This window comes from Rhinolophus ferrumequinum, chromosome 10 (genome assembly GCF_004115265.2).
Source record: "Rhinolophus ferrumequinum isolate MPI-CBG mRhiFer1 chromosome 10, mRhiFer1_v1.p, whole genome shotgun sequence".
NCBI classification, from domain to species: domain Eukaryota; kingdom Metazoa; phylum Chordata; class Mammalia; order Chiroptera; family Rhinolophidae; genus Rhinolophus; species Rhinolophus ferrumequinum.
Genome location: NC_046293.1, coordinates 7,105,368 through 7,121,466, shown reverse-complemented (window position 1 = coordinate 7,121,466; position 16,099 = coordinate 7,105,368). Strand labels below are relative to the sequence as shown.

At 39.7% G+C, this 16,099-nt stretch overlaps 1 protein-coding gene across 1 annotated transcript in view; it reads right to left on the bottom strand.

Annotated features, from left to right (window-relative positions):
- MRTFA (myocardin related transcription factor A) overlaps positions 1 to 15,877 on the bottom strand; it is a 176,907-nt gene extending 161,030 nt beyond the window's left edge. Inside the window, exon 1 of the mRNA XM_033116199.1 lies at positions 15,663 to 15,877. The gene's annotated coding sequence lies outside the window, so the exon portion shown is untranslated. The remainder of the gene's footprint in view (positions 1 to 15,662) is intronic.
- Between the last annotated feature and the right edge of the window lie 222 nt (positions 15,878 to 16,099).

Sequence of the window (16,099 nt, the reverse complement as noted above, 5' to 3'; positions counted from 1 at the left end):
AAAATCATGTAACAATTCTGCTTGGTGATTTATAAAAGTATCCATTACTCTGTTTGATGAGGACAGCATACAGCTATAGATTAACTACAAGACCAAGAAGAAATTTGCTTCTAGAAACCAAATTAAGTCAGTCCAGTAGAATGATTGGAAAGGAAGAAATCTGCCATGTCTATAGCTATACCAGAATGATATTCTGAACTGTTTGCTTTCTCTCATCTGAGAGGTTATCATGTAGAGTCTGTTATTAAGCCTATGCTATTATCCCAGATAGCAGAATGCAAATGCACAAGACAAAGAAATGGTAGCTGAAATAGATTCTAAGCAAGAAGAGCTTACCCAGCCTTTGCTTTTATAAGTCAAATGTAAATTTCATATATAATCAACTGCTGCTGGTGTGATTCCTCACAGTTAGCAGGTACTTTATTTAGACAGAGTTTTACACATTGTAGATACTGAGTAACTATTTGAAAGAGTGAATGACCCAATTTGTACTCGAGGTACTACTGTCAGGAGAAACCAAACAAATGAATTCCAAAAATGACTGGAGTTAGAAAACTGCAGGAGGATGAAGCATGGGGTATTTTTCTTGCAATGGAGCTGCAAGAAGGCACATTATTATCCACTTACTCATTCAACAGAAATTTGAAGAACTATTATGGGCCAGGCACTCCTGTAGTATGCACGTGTGTGGGGTATAGATCAGCTGTCACAAACTGACCTCAACCAAAGTTGGCAGGCAAACATCTTTTGTTTAGTCCAGTGTTGATCCATACAATACTTTTTAATCAACTGTGAGATATAATTTACCTACAATAAAATGCATGTATTTTAAATGTACACTTTCAATAAGTTCTGACAAAGGTACATTCTTGTGTAGTAACACTCCCAAGGAAAAACAAATTCCCGTCACCCCTAAAGTCCTGGTACAGTCAATCTCCACTCCCCACTCCAGCCCCACTCACTGATCTGATTTCTATTATTAATACTACAGTTCATCTGTTCTAGAACTTCAAATAAATGAAACCACACAGTAAGGTCTTTTGCATCTCACTCTTCCACTCACCATGTTTTTGAGATTTATTCACATTGCTGTAACGTATCAATAATTCATTGTTTATCCACAAGATTTTATCTATTGATGGCATTGGGTTGTTTACAATTTTTTTTACTATTATGAATAAAGCTGCTATGAACATTCATGTGGACTTTTTGTGAGTATATACTTTCATTTCTCTTAGTAACAAACACCAAAGAGCAGGATTGTTGGGTTGCATAAGCATGTTCTTAACTTTATAAGAAACTGACCAACTGTTTTCCAAAGTGGTTGTACCATTGCACACTCCCGCCATGTATGAATTCAAACATACATGAATTCCAGTTGTTTCACATCCTCACCAATACTTGGAATTATCCATTTTTTTAAATTTTAGCTATTCTAGTGGGTGTGAAGTGGTATCTTGTGGTTTTAATTTGTATTTCCCTGGTGAATGATAATGTTGACTATCCTTTCATATGCTTTTTTCAAATATATTTTCTTCTGTGAAATGTCTATTCAAATCTTTTGCTCATTTTTAACTGGGCCATTTGTCATATTACTGAGCTTTAACGTTTTTTTACAATTCTGGACATAAGTCCATATATCTGGATATGTGTGTGTGTGTGTGTGTGTGTGTGTGTGTGTGTAAAGATTTCTTCCCAGTCTATAGCTCACCTTTTCATTTTCTTAGTGTCTTTTGAAGAACAGAAAATTTTACTTTTTTGTTAAGATCCAAGTTATCAATTTTGTTCTTCTAGGGTTAGTGTTTTTTGTGTCCTAAAAAAAATCTTTGGCTACCCCCAAGGTCGCAAAGATTCTCTCTTACAATCTCTTCTGTAAATTTTATGGGTTTAGTTTGTATGTTTAGGTCTATAAGACACTTTGAATTAATTTTAATGTGAGATAAGGATTGAAATTAATTTCTTTACATACAAATATGTAATTGTTCCAGTAACATTTGTAGAAAAGACTATCCTTTCCCCTACTGAATTACATTTGAGCCTTTGTTGACAAATCAATTGGCCATAAATGTGTCTAATTCAGTGCTCTCTATTGTGTTCCAATGATCCGTATGTCTTTTACACCAATACCACCCAGTCTTGGTTACTCTAGTTTTATAATGTTTTGAAATCACGTAATTTAATTCCTCCAAGTTTGTTCTTCTGCTTCTAAACTCTTTTGGCTATTTTAGGTCCTTTCCATTTCCATGTAAATTTCAGATTCAGCATGTCAATTTCTACTAAAAAATCTGCTGGGATTTTGACTGTGAACACACTGAATCTTTAGATTATTTTGGGAAGATTGGACAGCTTAACATTATTGGGTCTTTCAAACCATGAACATGGTATACTATGATTATTTAGGTCTTTTTTAACTTCTTTCAGCAATGTTTTCTGACTTTCAGTGTAAAAGTCTTATGTATCTCCATTAAATTTATTTCTAATACAGAATGGCAGGAGAGATTGCGGGAATGAACAAGGTATTTGGATGAAAATTAGGCGGCTAGTGTCATACGAAGAATAAAAAATGGCTCAAGAAAGAAAGTGATCAACTATGTTAAATACCATTTGAGAAGAAGAATGAAAATGTCCATTCCTTCATTCATTAATCCATTCAAAATATTTATTAAGCACCAACTACATGCCAAGTACTGTTGGGGCTGAGGATACAGCAATAAACAAAACAAAGTCCCTGCCCTTGTAGAGATTATCATCTAATGGGAGGAGACATATATATGTCAAGGGGTGGTAAGTCCTGCGGAAAGTGAAGCAGGACCAGGGAAATAGGCAATGCCTAGGATTGAGGAGTAAGGTAGCTTTTTTATATATGACGGCCTCTCTAATAGGAAGACATCTGAGCAAAGATCTAAAAACAGTGAGGAAGTAAATCATGTGAAGATCCAGGGAAAGAGTTTTTCAGGCAGAGGAAACAAGCATAAAGACCTGGTATGACCCAGGAACAGTAAGGAATCCAGTGGGATTGCAGCAGAGCAAGTAAGGCGGAAAGCGGTAGATCATGAAATTAACTCTGAAAAGCAGATCGTAAGATCTATAATTTATGTGCAGAGCAGACCCTAACAAATCAAGGGTAGAAGCAAGGAGTGTACAGAGGAACCTCGGTTTTCGAACGTAATCCGTTCGGGAAGACTGTTCGAGTTCTGAAACATTCGAAAACAGCCGACAGCGAGGCCTCAGGATGCTGCACTCGGCAGAAGCCGCGTGGCATGTTCCACTTGAGGCGTGTTCAAAAACCGAAGCATTTACTTCCGGGTTTACAGCGTTCATAAACCGAAATGTTCGTCAACGTAGACGTTCAAAAACCCAGGTTCTACTGTAGTTCACAGGAAGCTATAGCAATAACGCAGGCAAGAGATAATAAAGACAGTGTGACGGTCAGCTACATTTCAGCTTGGTTAGGCTACCGTCCCCAGTTATTCAAACACTAAGCTAAATGTTGCTGTGAAGGTATTCTGTAGATGTGATTAACATTCATAATCAGTTGACTTTAAGTAAAGGAGATTATCCTGGATGATCTAGGTGAGCCTGATTCAATCAATTAAAAAACATACAGCAGAACTGAGGTTTCCAGAAGAAATTCCACCTGTGAATAGCAACGTCATTTCTTGCTGAGAGTTCCAATCTGTCCTTCTTCATGGCAGCCTAGCCTATGGATGTCGTAGTGGCCTAGCCAGCCCCCACAATCATGGAAGGAATGAATCCCTTAATATATAACTCCTGCTGGTTCTGTTTCTCAGGTTGAACCCTGACTGATACAGATCTTGGTATCTGGAAGTGGGGTGTTGCTGTAACATAAACATGGAAGTGGCTTTGAGACTGGATAATGGGTAAAGGCTGAAGAATTTTAAGAAACGTCTCAGAAAAAAATGAGAGCACAGTAGAAAAAGCCTATTCTGGTTTTTCAGAATACATGTCATCATAAACAGAATGCTGGTGAAAATATGAACACTAAAGGTACTTCTGGTGAGGACTCAAGAAGGAAATGAGGAGCATTACTGGAAACTGGAGGAAAGACAATATTTTTTATATAGTGGCAAAAAAACTTAGCTGAATTGTATCCTACAGTTGTGTGAAAAGCAGAATTTATTAGTGATGAACTTGGATATTTAGCTAAGGCACTTTCCAAGAAATATGTTGAAGGTATGGCCTGGTTTCTTCTTGCTGCTTACAATAAAATGCAAGAGGAAAGATAAACTGATGTGCAAAATGTTAAAAGACACCAGGTTTTGATGATTTGGGAAAGTCTCAGCTTATGTAGGTCACCCCCCAAAATAGATATAAGATATAGATATACACACATACACACACACACACACACACGAAAATAAGGAGATGCATTATTAAGAAAGCACTGCTGTGGCGAGAAAGCCAACAGTGTGGCTGGACAACCTTTTATTAGTGAAGAAATTACACATATAACTAAAGGATCCCCCTGGACCAACCATCTAAACAGAAGCTAGGAACAAACATGAGATTTTCCAGGAAAGATCCATGGAGGACCCTCTTGTCTCCTGACAAGAATCTCCAAGACAGGGTCGGCTGGATGGCTCAGTTGTTTAGAGCGCAAGCTCTTAACAACAAGGTTTCCAGCTCAATTCCCACAAGGGATGGTGGGCTGTGCCTGCTGCAACTAGATTGAAAATGGCTACTGGACTTGAAGCTGAGCTGCACCCTCCACAACTAAGATTGAAGGAAAACAACTTGACTTGGAGCTGATGGGTCCTGGGAAAAAACACACTGTTCCCCAATAAAGTCCTGAAAATATACACTGTTCCCCCTCCCCAATAAAGTCTTAAAAAAACTACTCACCTGCAAAAACATGCTACCCTTCAAGGAAAGTAAAGATATACACCAAAAGCAACGACAACAAAAGTAAAAATAAACAAATGGGACTATATCAAACTAAAAAGCTTTGTCACAGGAAAGGAAACCATCAACAGAATGAAAAGGCAACCTAATGAATTGGAGAAAATATTTCTCATATTTTTTCATATTCTCAAATCATGTATCTGATAAAGGGTTAATATCCAAAATATATAAAGAATTCATACAACTCAATAGCAAAAAAAAATCTGATTTAAAAATGGGCAGAGACTCTAAATAAACATTTTTCCAGAAAAGACCTACAGATGGCCAACAGGCACATGAAAAGATGCTCAGTATCATTAATCACAGAAATGCAAATCAAAACCACAATGAGGTATCACTTCACACCTGTTAAAATGGTTATTATCAAAGGACAAGAAATAATAAGTGGGGCCAGCCCTGTGGCTCAGGCGGTTAGAGCTCCGTGCTCCTAACTCCGAAGGCTGTCGGTTTGATTCCCACATGGGTCAGTGGGCTCTCAACCACAAGGTTGCTGGTTCAATTCCTCGAGTCCCGCAAGGGATGGTGGGCAGTGCTCCCTGCAATTAAGATTGAACACGGCACCTTGAGCTGAGCTGCCGCTGAGCTCCCAGATGGCTCAGTTGTTTGGAGCACGTCCTCTCAACCATAAGGTTGCCGATTCGACTCCTGCAAGGGATGGTGGGCTGCGCCCCCTGCAACTAGAAAACGGCAACTGGACCTGGAGCTGAGCTGCGCCCTCCACAACTAAGATTGAAAGGACAACAATTTGACTTGGAAAAAAGGTCTGGACTACACTGTTCCCCAATAAAGTCCTGTTCCCCTTCCCCAATAAAATCTTAAAAAAAAAAAAAAAAGCTCAGTCAAAATCCTTTAAAAAAAAAAAAAGAATAAGTTGTGAGGATGTGGAGAAAAGGGAACTTAGCATCGCTGGTGCGAATGTAAACTGGTGCAGCCACTATGGAAAACAGTATGGAGGTTCCTCAAAAAATTCAAAATAGAACTAGCATATGATAAGCATATGATCAGCAATAAAAACTAGGTATTTATCCAAAAAGAACAAAAAAACACTAATTCAAAAAAATATATATGTCCCCCCTCCCTGTTCACTGCAGCATTATTTACAATACCCAGACATAGAAACAACCTAAGTGTCTACTATTGGATATGTGGATAAAGAAAATGTTATATGTGTATACATACATATATATGTATAATATGTTTGTGTGTGTGCATGCGTGTACACACACACACACATATTCTGGAATATTATTCAGCCATATAAAAAATGAACTCTTGCCATCTGCAACAACATGGATGGATTTTGAGGGCATTATGCTAAGTGAAATAAATCACACAGAGAAAGACAAAAACTGGATGATCTCATTTGTGTGGGGTCACTCTCTTTCTCTCTCTCTCTCTCTCTGCAGGTGTTATTAAAGATTTTGAGATGAGGAGATTATCTTGGTGAGCCCGAACTGCCATCACAAGTCTTCATAAACAGGAGGCAGAGAGATCTGACAAACACAGAACGAGCAGGAGACGTGCCAAGATTGGAAGATGCTGGCCTGGGGAACTGGAGTGACACTGCCAAGCTGCCAGCAGCCACCAGACGCCGGAAGATGCAAGGAGCAGACTCGCCCCCAAGCCTTCAGAAGGACTGCCGACACCTTGGTTTTGGCCCAGTGAAAGTGATTTCAGATACCTAGCCTTCAGAACTGTAAGGGAATATACACGGGCTGTTTTAAACCACCAAGTTTGTGGTCATTTGTTACAGCAGCTACAGAAAACTAAACTAATACAGACTTAAACAAGGCTGATTGTTGCGGAGGTTGAGAGACATGATCAGATATGGATATATTTAGAAGACATAGCGAACAGGATTTGCTGATGGACTGGATATGAAGTGGAAAGAAAGAGAAGATGATTCCAAGGTTCTTGCTAAATACCTAGAAGAGTTACCATCTTACTAAGCTAGGGACAACCTATTGGCTCAGCAACATGAAGCTGGTAGTGGCCTCACTGAAAACTGTGTTGGTAGAATTTGGGGCTGGACACCAGTTCAGATAGGGTTAGAAAGTCCAGAGTACTATAATTTTCTAGTATTATAATTTACTTTGAATATTCTCTGCTCTTTCTGATTGTTATTCATCTATTCATTGCCCTCCCCTACACATAGCTCCAATCATTTTATTTTTTTCAATTACAGTTGACATACAATATTATATTAGTTTCAAGTGTACAACATAATGATTAGGCATTTATATAACTTATGAAGTGATCACCCAGATAAATCTACCGTGTTTCCCCAAAAATAAGACCTAACCGGAAAATAAGCCCTAGCGTGATTTTTCAGGATAACATCCCCTGAACATAAGCCCTAATGCATCTTTTGAAGCAAACCTTATATAAGAGCTGGTCTTATTTTCAGGGAAACACGATAGTACCCACCTGACACCATACAGTTATTACAATCCTATGGACTATATTCCCTATTCTATACTTTACATCCCATGACTGTTTTGTAACTACCAATTTGTACTTCTTACTCCATTCCCCCTTTTCACCCATCCTCCCAACCCCTCCTCCATCTGGCAACCACCAAAATGTTCTTTGTGTCTGAGTCTGTTTCTATTTTGTTTGTTCATTTATTTTGTTCTTTAGATTACACATATGAGATTATATGGTATTTGTCTTTCTGTCTGACTTTACTCAGCATAATACCCTGTAGGTCCATCCATGTTGTTGCAAATGGTAAGATTGCATTCTTTGTTATGGCTGAGTAATACTCCATTGTTTATATGTACCACCTCTTCTTTACCCAATCATCTACTGAGGGGCACTTGGGTTGCTTCCGTATCTTGGCTATTGTAAATAGTGCTGCAGTGAACAGAGGGGTGCACATATGTTTTCAGAATAATTCTCAAATGGGCCAAAGGGTATGAGTTCAGTACACTGTCCTTTTAAGGCAAGAAAGGACAGGGTAAAGAGAGGGGTGGGTCACTTTCACTCACTCAACAAGTATTTATTGAGCATCTATTACATGCCTTGCCAATTACTGTGCTGGACACTAAGAATATACAGCAGTGAAGACACAGACATGGTCTCTGGCCTCATGAGCTTACAAGAAGAAAAACAGAATTACATAATAATGATATAATAACTTAGCTGCAACTTAGCTAGAGCTACAAAAGAAAAATTTTGGGTGCGATGAAAATGAACATGCATAGAATGCCTATTATGTGCGAAATGCTTCACACATAATTTCATTTACCTCTCACAACTATCCTATGAGGAAGCAGAGATTCAGAAAGATTAACTCCCTAGCCCAAGATCACAGAGCCAGTGAGCCGTAGAGCCAGGATCGAAAACAGGTGCATTCAACTCCAAAACTCATCGCTATCTCCAAAGAGTAGGGAAATCTACTAGGTATGCTTTTTCAAAACAAAACAAAGAAGTGGTCAGAAGAGGTAGAGAGCGTCATGCAGGTAAAGTTTAGAGGATCCCTGTTCTAGAAAGAGCTTTCTAAGCTATCTGATGAAGGTGGATTTTGGAGGGTATTCAAAAATCCCTTAACACTCTCCAAATAGAACAAAAGGTTACACTATAATTAACTCAGTTTTATTTAGGCACCTAACAGGTTATTGAACATGTTGAAAATAAAATGTCATGAATAACTTGTCCAAATTGTACAGATCATATCCAGTTTTCATACAAATTGTTTCTGCCAGGCTCACCTCCAGAATCAGCTTTCAGGTAAAAATCAAAAAGGAAAAAAAATTGGTCAATCATGCTACAGAGTGACTAACTTAAGAAAGTGATTAAATAATCGTTTTGACTCAATATATACACAGACTCATGACAGATACAACACAAATGAACTCTATATCTATGAACTACTGGGTACAGGAAATCTTCAAATGTATTTAATATCAAATCATCACTAGTCTGTAATCTCATTATATCCTTTCCCTATTCCAATTCCAGCACTCCCCCAACCTTCTGCAAAAAAAAAAAAAAAAAAAAAAAAATCTGAACACATAAGAGATATCAACAAGCTAATGTGAAATAATCCACTGAATCTATAAAACAGAATTTAAAATACCATCACATCTTTCCCTCCAATGCCACGACCTCCAAGGCATTAATCTGGAATGTTAGAATTAAAGAGTGAAAGGCTCCTAAAAGGAGGCTTTAGTTCAAGTGATTTTTCATTGAAGGTGCATCAAAAATAAGAAAGAAAACGGCCCTTACTTTTCATTCCTAAATTGTTTCCCCATCTCTACCTTTTAAAGAAAAGGTGAAACAACAGATGTAAGGCAAATTTTAAAAGATTAAATATATCCATCATATAACAAAATATAAAATCAACAATAGAGCCAGTTTCACAACCACGATAACACCACTCTCATACCAAAATGTGACATGGTGTGTCCTAAAGTATGAGGAGAAGACAACTTTCCAAGTTCCTGTAAATTTTGTGGTAGTGAAAATATGTACAAATTCACCATGATTAAGAGACTCTGGCATCACTTACACCATTTACAGATACTGAAACACTGACAAAACTCTTTTTTTAATTTGGATATTATAGTATGCCCTTATTTAGTATTTATTGAGCAATTTAAGATGTGAAGTCACTATTAAAACTTTCCATTTCTGGAATGGCAACAAAATACATACAAGGAATACTGCAAAGAATGTTTTGAGAGCTACAACACCTTGATTACTACCATAAAGAATTCTCATTATACTGACATTTTCACCAACTGTGCAAAAGAAAGTGAACAAGAACAGACTTTACTGGAGGCAAAGCTAAGCATTTAATACACATTCATGTAGTGAGTCAGCATCTTTTAATTCAGAGACAGACCTGGGTTCAAATCCTGAGTGGAATCTTCCTAAATTAAAATTAGTTCATCTTTCCAAGTTTCTCTTTCCTCGTGTGCAAAATGGTACCCCTACGTATTTCAGAGCTGGTGTATAACAATTACCGAGATAGCACCATGATGATGCCACAGTTACTTCCCTTTACATTCCTCCATAATCCATACAACCACATATTGTAAGAACTATTAACTCCATTTTACAAATGAGGAAACTGAATCACAAGATGATTAAGTGGTGAGCCTATGGTTACATACCTGACAATTGTCAGTACCTAGCCCTGCTCATGCCCTTAAACTTGACATGTCACCTCACTAGTTACTCTCTCATAGCAGGGAATTTAGAATTTTTTTCAAATTATACCCAATTACATTTTAAGTTTTGATACCAGAACAAAGATTTTTCAAAAATCCAAAGTCACATATAGTCAATAATATTGTGGTAAGTTTGCACGATGACAGATGATTACTAGAATTAGTGGGTGAACACAATTGTAAGGTAAATCACTGTATCGTATACCTGAAACTAGTATAACTAATACGATATTGTATACCAATTATACTTAAATAAAGTCATTTTAAAAAGAACCAAAGTCACCCATATTTCTCATAATTTTAGAGGTCAAATGCCCACCTGTCTTCAAATTCAGTAACAAACAGAAGATACACTCCAAATTTCAAAATGAGCTATCCAAATTATTCATTACCAGCACTGATTTATACAGGCAATGATTTCTAGATGCACATGAACCACAGTGAGTGGGGAAGCAAATGAACCAGATATACCACAAAGCTAAAAATACGGAACCCAAAGAAAAGAAATTTCCACAACGTTCAGTCTCTGAAAGGTTCTGAATTTGTTCTATCACTGCTACGTGGGCTGGCATAAATACCAGGTGAAGCCCTGGCCCAGCCTCAGGCATCAGATGGCTGGGGAACCTCAAACCATTTCATTTCTCAGTGCCTCCGTTCAGCTAAACAAGGAAAATTGCACTTGAGTCACTGAACCACAGAACTGAAGGCAACTCAGGCAATTAGCTCCACCAAAGCCTCTGGCAGATCACCCCATTTCTGCTTTAACACCTGCAGCAACACAGAGTTCAATGATCTTTCCTCTTCATAGAAGTGACACAGCATTTTTAACAATCTCTGTGGATTCTTTTGTGACTCAGTCACAAAAGTTCTCATTCTAGGTATTTTTACTATAGGTCCTAGTTCTACCACTAAGCTCTTTTGAAGTATACACACCTTTAAGTACTGCTTCAGGTTAAACCCATTCTGCAGATAGAGCGCCCAGTAATTTGAAGAGGGAATGATATGCCCTGAACAGGCAACTGTGCACCTCCTAAAGTCTTCTTTTAATTATGGAGTTCAGCTAAATAAAATCACTGATTCGCTCTAGTTCGTGAAATAAAAATTATCTAGACATAGGTACTTGAACTGGAAAAACCAATACTGAAGCAGCAATCGACACTTAAATGCCTCTTTCTGAATACCCACATCATTCTATACCCATTCGTCTCTGACTCCAACCTCATTCACCCATGTCCTATGCTACTGCCAAAAATTGATGACGATGATGACGATGATGACGATGATTCATGTAAAGCTGTTCCAAGCACCTGGCATATTTTTAACTTATTTGATACTCACAGCAGCAATAGAATGCAGGCAGCATTGTTATCCCCATTTTACAATTAGTGAATCACTAAGAAAAAGTAGCAAGAGTATCATATTCACAAACCCAAGGTCACACCACTAGGTAGGAAGTGGTAGGGCCAGGATTCAAACCCAGGAAGTCTGGCTCGAGTACTTATGCTCTTAACTACTTACACTCTATAAATGCTTGTCTACCACTCTGATAAATTACTGTTCTCTTCAATATCAGAAAAATTACTCCACCCTCACCTTACACACAGAGATCAAATATTTGTCCTTAGTGTAAATGCTGGCCTTAGAATACTTCAAACATTTTAGATGGTCCTAATACAGTGTTCAGTTCCACATATTGGTCTACTATGTGGAAGCACACTATAAACACAATAAATGTTTGTGACTCTCTGTTAACGGAATTAAATCTTTCCCAATTCCCTCATCTCCCCAACGGTAACCTTCACGTTCTGAATCCTTCCCTCCCCTCTGCCAGCACTTTGTACCGTCTTTCAACACTTATTTTTCTATGCTACCCACTGTGGTAGCCAGCCTCCAAGATGAATCCTAATGATTCTCACCTCCTGGTATCGACATTCCTGTGTAATCCCTTCCCACAATGTGTGACCAATAGCATAGTGGAGGAATGATGGTATGTGACATCTGAAGCTAAGTCATAAAAGACAGTGCAACTTGGTCTCTTGGATTATTTGCCCTGGGGGAAGCCAGCCATGAGGGCATTTAAGTAGCTCTATGGAGAGGCCCACATGGAGAAGAACTAAGCCTTCCAACCAACAGTCTGCACCAATTTACCAGCCATGAGTTGCCATCTTGGAAGAGGATCTGCCAGCCTCAGCCAAGCCTTCAGATGACCACATCCGAGATGACATATTACTGCAACCTCTAGAAAGACCCTGAGACTGAACCACTCAGCCAAGCTGCTCCCAAATTTCTGACTCACAGAAACTGTGAGAGAATGTTTATTGTTGTCTTAAACATTAACTTTTGGGATAATTTGTTGCACAATAGACAGCTAACAAACACATCTACTCTCTGAAACTGGAAGCTCGTTGAGAGCAGACCTTGTTTCCTTGATTCTCAAAACTCCAGTAAGGCCTTAGAAATAAACAGTGCCTATATTTGTTGAATTGTGAGTGGGCCATTCCCTTTATTCAATATTCCTTTTCGTCCAAAATGTATCCATTTACAAACTACTCCTCATACCTAAACCACTTCATCTGTAATCTATCAATGTCTTCTTCCCTTTTCTCATTCAAAGACCTTCTGATATATAACCTATACGACGTTTATTCTCAGATGAAAATGTTCCATATTATGTCAATCAAATCTAGCTATCAATTCTAGCATTTATACCCATAAACACACTACTCATTGTAAATATATATTTGTTCATGTTCATCTTTTATTTAATGAATATTACTGAGCACCTACTATGTCCCAAGAATTGCCCCTGAAGCTGAGAATAAAACAAATACCCTTGAGCTTATGGAGCTTAGTCTCGTATGTGCTCTTGCCATCATGGTCTCTGCAAACATAATACAATAATCTTTGTTAATACGACTTCAAAATTCTAATTTCCTCTTTGTAAAAATTAATTATTCAAAACTATTTACCCCTTCATTGTCTATTTAACTGGTCGTATGTCTGATATCTTTTTCTTTGTATACTTGACTATTTAAGCTGCGGTCTCAAGAAAAGTTTATACCTTTTTAAAACAACTTTGTAAAAGGCTCCGTATAGAATCTGTATATATCAAGTCTTTCATTTTTACTGAGTGTTTCCATGGGCCACACTTTTTAGCAAATGCCACCACATTTATAAGCATAAAATAAATACCATTTAATAAAGATAGCCTTTATTTATTACACAAGTTTAGCAACTCTAAATCAACAAGTATGAACATTTATTTCACAGAAGGTAATGTGTAACAGATGTAGTATGATATATGTAGGTGGAATTTTCTGATCTCATTTATATTTACTTCTACAAAGCGGAGTGTTCAAGGAAAAGAGCATACTGCCCTTGTAAATCAGAGATTCAAGTCCTGGCTCTGTCACTAACCTTAGACAAATTAAACTATCCTGAATTTCAGTTTCCCTATCCTGAAGTAGAGATAAACTCTCCCTCACAGGGTTATTGTGAGGATTAAGTAATACATTAAAAGCCTAACTTAATGCCTGTTACATAGTGGGCATCAAGGAATGCCAGTTTCCTCCTTCTTCCCTAGGATTTACATCTGCAGTCAGAAGATGTGTCAGGAAATCTTTCTAAACCCAGTTACTTCTGTTTGGAATGATCTCCCTCTCTCAAACACCATCTTCTCTTTGCAGTCCAAAGGAAAAGTTCCAAAGGAAGAGTCTTCCATACAGTTCTGGGCTTGTACTTAAGAGTTTATTTCAGTGTGTTACGATTATCTGTCGCTTTCTGCTTCTCCCACTAGACTGTGAGCTCCTCATGAGCAGGGACCACATCTCACTTACCTTCATAACCTTCATAACTTGTAGAAAAACACCTGGCACACTACAGGCATGGAACAAAAGTTTGTTGAATAAATCAATGAATTAGTGAATAAAGTCATTACTTAAGTAGTACCCGTAATTACTACTGGGTGAACCAAACTTTATGGTTTTGCCCTTTATGGGCTGAGTGCTGTTTTATACATCTTTTGAATCCCTTCCTCATAGCACTCGGCAGTGAGCTGAGGTCGTGGAAAGTCTGCAATAAATACTTTTGAATTATAGGGTACGTATTACTCTTCCATCTCACAATTTTACTACAAATAAAAAAATCATCCTAATGAATGTAACTTTTGGAAGGCTTTTTAAACAGGGGCTCTTCTTAAAAGTTATTGCAAAGAACTGAAGCAAATGCTAGAACTAGACTACAGTCAGTTTTTGTTTGCATGTGTTTTCGTAAAAAGCAGTAATGGTTTCTTTCTCATTGTTTCATTAAGAAACTGAGTGTTATAAAGCCCTTTGATTCACTATGAAAAATGCAAAAGACATTAGGCAAAACTTAGTTTAATAACTTTCAGCCAAGGGTTCCCCACCCTGCAGTCATGGGGCTGTGGGCCAGCTGGCTGTACCACCTCATCCCTGGGAGGTGGCTGCTTTTCAACAGTAAAACTGCATTAAGTGAAATTTGGAGTTTTTTGGGGGGGGTCTTTTAAATCTTTAAAGTCGTATAAATTTAACTTCTTATTGAAAGTAAAGGTTATATTACAGGCTTTGGCTTCAGGTAGAAAAGATCTTGAAAAGATCTCAAAAACGAGCAACTTGGGGCCATTTCAGACATCTTATGGATTTAATAATACATAAAAACACATGAAGCTAGGTGTCATTTATTACATTTAAGTGATGTATTTCACATTCCTGTATACACACACTTCATGCCAAGTACAGCCTGGTAACAGTTAACTGTCCACCAAACTGGTGCTATACAATAGTGAGAAAACAGAAAGAAATCCTGACAAAGCCAAGCTGGGCTGGTGCTTAAATACAAACTGGTCTACCAGTCGTTCTCAACGTACAACGACCTCACGTGATAGATATTATCCATATTCTTCTCATGAGGAAACTGAGGCCCAAGATTACACAGCTGGCAAATAGCAGGTTTGAGAGCCTGACTCGAGAAAGGTCCAGCCCTAGCCCTAGAGTATCCATGCTTCCTATGTACCGGCCAGGGTAGGGGTGTAATCAAAGCGTCCTGACAGACACTTTCTAAGAGTGTAAAGTTCTTGACCGTCAAGTTTCGAACCTGCCAGAGATCTTACACCTGGAGGCATTCGGGTTGCTACACAGGCATCAACAAGTCCAGGTGAACCTTCCTGGCCTGGGAACCTTGGAATTGCACATGGATCCTGAGGATTCGCACGAGATTCCGGGCAAAGCGCCGGACAGCCTGTCCCTGTAGCCATCATCCGCCCGAGTCGCAAGAGGGCTGGGAACCTAGGTGTCTCCCCACCCGCTTAGCCGACCAGGCAACGCACAGGTGCAGGGCCGCGCCCCGCGCCACCCGCCCCGGCTCACCCACCGGGACCCGGAGGGGCGGGGCGGCGGTGGGAGGGACAGAGCGGGGTGGGGGCCCAAGGCCGACCCCGCCCGACTCCCCCCACCCGAGGGCGCGAGCTGCGCGGTCTGGAGAAAGGATGCTCAGGCGGGGCGACGCCGCGGTGGGGGAGGGGTCTCTGGCTGGACTCTCACTCACCGCCTCGTTCTCCTCCTGGCCCGGGCTCCGCGGCTGTCCCCGTTCCTGCTCTGACAGCGCGCGACTCCTCCAGAGGCTCAACGTTCAGCCAGGGCGCGTGGAGCTGCGGAGAATCGGCGCGAGCGGAGGGCGTGTGGCGAGCGGAGCCGAAGGGGAGGGGAAGATGGGACGGTTGCTCTCGCCGCCGCCGCGGCCACCACAGACACGGTCGCCGCCGGCTCCTCTCAGCCACGGAAGCTGCGGACCCTCCCACCACACCCGCCTCCAGCCTTCCACACCGCCTGCTGGAGAAGTGACAGCGGCGCTGGCCAATCAAAGGTCTTTTGGAGGCCCGGCCCGGCGGGCTACGGGAAGAGCGAGGAAGGGAGGGACACGAGAGAGTTGATGACGGAGGCGGGACTTCCTGTGACTGACGGCCCACCACAGCCAATGGGCAG